Source organism: Lolium rigidum, unplaced genomic scaffold, assembly GCF_022539505.1.
Source record: "Lolium rigidum isolate FL_2022 unplaced genomic scaffold, APGP_CSIRO_Lrig_0.1 contig_25424_1, whole genome shotgun sequence".
NCBI classification, from domain to species: Eukaryota; Viridiplantae; Streptophyta; class Magnoliopsida; order Poales; family Poaceae; genus Lolium; species Lolium rigidum.
In genome coordinates this window covers 79,478-83,551 of record NW_025900047.1, presented here as the reverse complement: position 1 = coordinate 83,551, position 4,074 = coordinate 79,478, and positions in this window count along the sequence as shown.

The following is a 4,074-nucleotide window of genomic DNA, read 5'->3' as shown; positions in this document are numbered from 1 at the left end:
GCTAGTAGACTATAGGGTCTTATATGTAAAGTGCTGGTGCCTATATAAGCCGCACTACCCCCTCTCGTGCAGGGAGGATCGATCACTTCTTACTCATTCTAGTCTTAGCGCTGCCCTGTGAGAGAGACCTTCGTCTACCTTAGCCTCCCAGGGGCAGCCGGATACAGCTCTAGGAGCACCATTGTGCCGTGATATCATCATATACACTCATAGCAGGAGTAGAGGTGTTACCTCCACCGGAGGGCCTCGAACCTGGGTACGTCGCCGTGTCGCTCGTGCCCATACCCGCTTCCGGATACCGCCGTGAGATCTCTCAGAGCCCCTTCGATTAGCCACCCTATGGCATATGCCGTGACGATACCACGACATTTGGCGCCCACCGTGGGGCATTCAGCATCCTCGGCCGGTGTCTTCATCCGGACGGGCCTCACCATCATCACCGGCGAGCGAGTCGCCTCGGGCTTGATCCGGAGATTCGGCTCCCTCGGCTCGCGTCGGCGGCTCAACGCCGGCTGCCCCGCCGACCGGCTGCCTTCAGCCGGCGGCAGCGTCATCTCCTTCGGTGGCCACGACGTCTACGTCGCCACCGTCGCACCGCCGCGCTACCCGCAGCAGGTGCTGCGCTGCGCCAGCCCTCCTCCGCGAGCCGGCTGCAGCGCTCCCGCCGGCCCCGCCGTCGTGCAAGTCATGATGGCCGGCGAGGGTTCCCCTCCAAGTCCACGCGCCGTCCGCGGCCCCGGCCTGGAGCGCGCGACGTCGGCGGGCACGCGACCACGTCGAGGCGCAAGGCGCCACCACCACCATCCCGGCTGGAGCAAGTCCGGGCAAAGCTGAGCACTCCGCTCACCACCGGCAACGGCGCCGACGCCGCCGCCGTCGAGGCGGACCTGGAGGTGCACCGCGTGCTCCTCCTCAAGCAGACTGAAGAGCTGGCTGCTGCCAAGCGCCAGTGGGACATCACCCAGCGCGAGTACAACCGCGCCCACGGCCTCACTCCAGCCGGCGACAACCCCAGCCGAGCCGGCCAGATCCGCCGCAGAGGCGCGCGACCTAGGCGCCGAGATCGACCGCGACGAGCGCGGACGGGCCGGCTCCATCCATGGAGCTGCCCATCTACAACACCCCCGACAAGAACATGCTCGCGGCCGAGGCCGCGCGGAAGAGCTACACCGCCTTGAGGGCGAAGAGCTACGCCGCCAGACTGCGCGGGTGGCTGATTTGGTGAAGGCTGCCAACAGGCAGTCGAAAGACCCCAGGTACGCCCGAGACCCTAGAGCTCCTCACGCTCGCACGTGCTGCAGGCAATGCCAGGGACACGGCCGAGTCCGCCTCCCCAGCACCAAGCCGGCGCAGCGACTCCCGCGCCACGCGCGCAACCTCGGGCCGGCCGAGCCACCAACCAGGCGGTGGCAGCAGCCGCAGCCGGGCTCCGCCAAGCCGGAACCAGGAGCAAGACTCCGAGCCTCGACGCCCTCACCGGCCGGCTCCAGAGGCCAGCGGCGCTCGCCAGCCGGCCCACTCCCCGGCTGGGCCCGCGCATCGAGCCAACGAGACGCCGGGACCGCCTCGACCGGCTGGTTCAATCCCGCATCGCGGAAGAAGAAGGGCCAGCCAGCCCAAAATGCTTCGGGCCGCGGATCCTCAACGAGCCCATGGTTGACGGCTTCCAGCTCCCGCGCGACACCCCCAAGTACGACGGCACCGCCAAGCCGGAAGACTGGCTGCTGGATTACTCCACGGCAGTCGGCATCGCCAAGGGCAACAAGCGATGGGCTGTGCGCTACTCCCCCCTCGTGCTACTCGGCTCCGCCCGCACATGGCTCAACAATCTGCCAGCCGGCAGCATAAACGGCTGGCTGGACTTCGAGGCCGCCTTCATCGCAGCTTCCACCGGCACCTATCGCCGGCCGGGTCGCCCTCAGCAGCTTGAGATGTGCAAGCAGGGCCCGGACGAGACGGATCGCGCGTACCTAACGCGCCGGTGCGAGATGCGCAACTCCTGTGAGGGCGTGCACGAGATGCAAGCCATCAGCTTCTTCATGGGAGGCTGCCGGCCCAACACCATGCTGTGGCACAAGCTGCGCCGCAGCGAGCCCAAGACGATGGCCGCCTTGATGGTCATCGCAGACAAGTATGCGCTGGCAGAAGAAGCCGGCAAGGCGCCGGCTGATATTTCGTCGGCCCCAGCAAGACGGGACAACAACAAGCCGGCTGAGCACAAGCCGGCCGAAGGCGGCTCGCATAGCAGCCGGCGGGACAACTACCGCGGCAAGCGTCACAACGACCAGCCGGACCGCCGGTGCGGTTCCGCCCATGTGGCGGCCGTGTCGGACAACGCGGCAGGCGGCAGCCGCCGCAAGCGCAAACAGACCGGCAATGGAAGCCGAAGTACACCTTCGAACAGATGCTCGACTCGCCGTGCAAGTACCACGAGCGGCAAGAACCCCTCCAACCACACCACCCGCGGTTGCCACTTCATGAAGCGGGCGACAAGCGGCGAACCCCTCCCCCCTCCACCCCCGCCTCCTCCGAGCCGGCGGGCCGGGTGGTCAAGGCGGCGCGAACGCCAGCCTCGAGCACCACGAGGCTAACCAAGTGCACCATGGCCGATATCCGGCCGAAGATGCTACCTACATCATCTTCACCTCCGAGCCGAGGACGGGACGAGCCGGCGAGCCGTTCCCTCGAGGTCAACGCGGTCATGCCGCCCGGTCCCCGGTACCTAAGCCGGTCGAGCAGGCCATCACCTTTGATCGCCGCGACACGCCGGCTGTCCTGCCGAAGCCGGGCAGCTACGCCATGGTCCTCGACCCCACCATCGGCACGACTCGGCGCGGCGTGCGATTTTCGCGCGTCCTCATCGACGGCGGCAGCAGCATCAACATCCTCCTACCGCGACACCGCCCGCAAGCCGGGCATCCAGGAGGCCGAGTTGCGCCCCACCCCCACCGTCTTCCATGGCATCGTGCCAGGCCCGCTGCCGCAGCCGATCGGCGGATCACGCCGGAGGTGATGTTCGGGAAGCCGGATCACTTCCGCACGAGAGAATCGAGTTCGAGGTGGTGGACCTCGTGAGTCCCTACCACGCGCTCCTCGGGCAGGCCGGCCACGACCAAGTTCATGGCGGTGCCCCACTATGGGTACCCGAAGATGAAGCTGCACGGCCCAAAGGGGGTCATCACCATAGCCGGCGACTATCGCCGCTCCGTGGACTACGCCACACGAGCTCCAAGATGGCCCGGACGCTGGTCATCGCCACCGAGAAGCAGCTCATCCACGACGCCGTCGCCCTCGCCAAGGCCGCACAAACAGACATGCCGAGCTGCAGGCAACCTGGCGAGGACGACTCACTTCCAGCCGGCCGACAACACCAAGAAGATCTCGCTGGACCCGGCGCAGCGGACAAGTACATCACCATCGGTGCCGGCTTGAGCAAGAAATAGGAAAGCGAGCTCACCAGCTTCCTCCGTGAGAATCGGGACATCTTCGCATGGACTCCAAGAGACATGCCGGGTGTGCCGAGGGAGTTGGCTGAGCACCACCTCCACGTCCGGCCTGACGCCAAGCCGGTGAAGCAGCCTCTGAGGCGCTTCGCCGAAGAACGAAGGAAGGCCATCGGTGAAGAAATCGCCCGGCTCCTAGCTGCCGGCTTCATCATGGAAGTGCTGCACCCGGACTGGTTGGCGAACCCGGTCCTGGTTTTGAAGAAGAACGGCTCCCTGGCGCATGTGTATCGACTACACCAGCCTGAACAAGGCGTGCCCGAAGGACCCCTTCCCCTGCCGCGCATAGATCAAGTCATAGACTCGACTGCCAGGCTGTGAATTGTTGTCTTTTCTAGATGCCTATTCAGGCTACCACCAGATTCCTTTGAATCCGGATGATCAAATAAAGACTTCGTTCATTACCCCGTACGGGGCTTACCGCTACACGACTATGCCATTCGGCTTGAAGAATGCGGCGCCACCTACCAAAGAGTGCATGCAAAAGTGTTTGCGGGATCAAATCGGCAGAAATGTTCACGCATATGTGGATGATGTCGTTGTAAAAACCAAGGAGATGCCTACCCTCCTT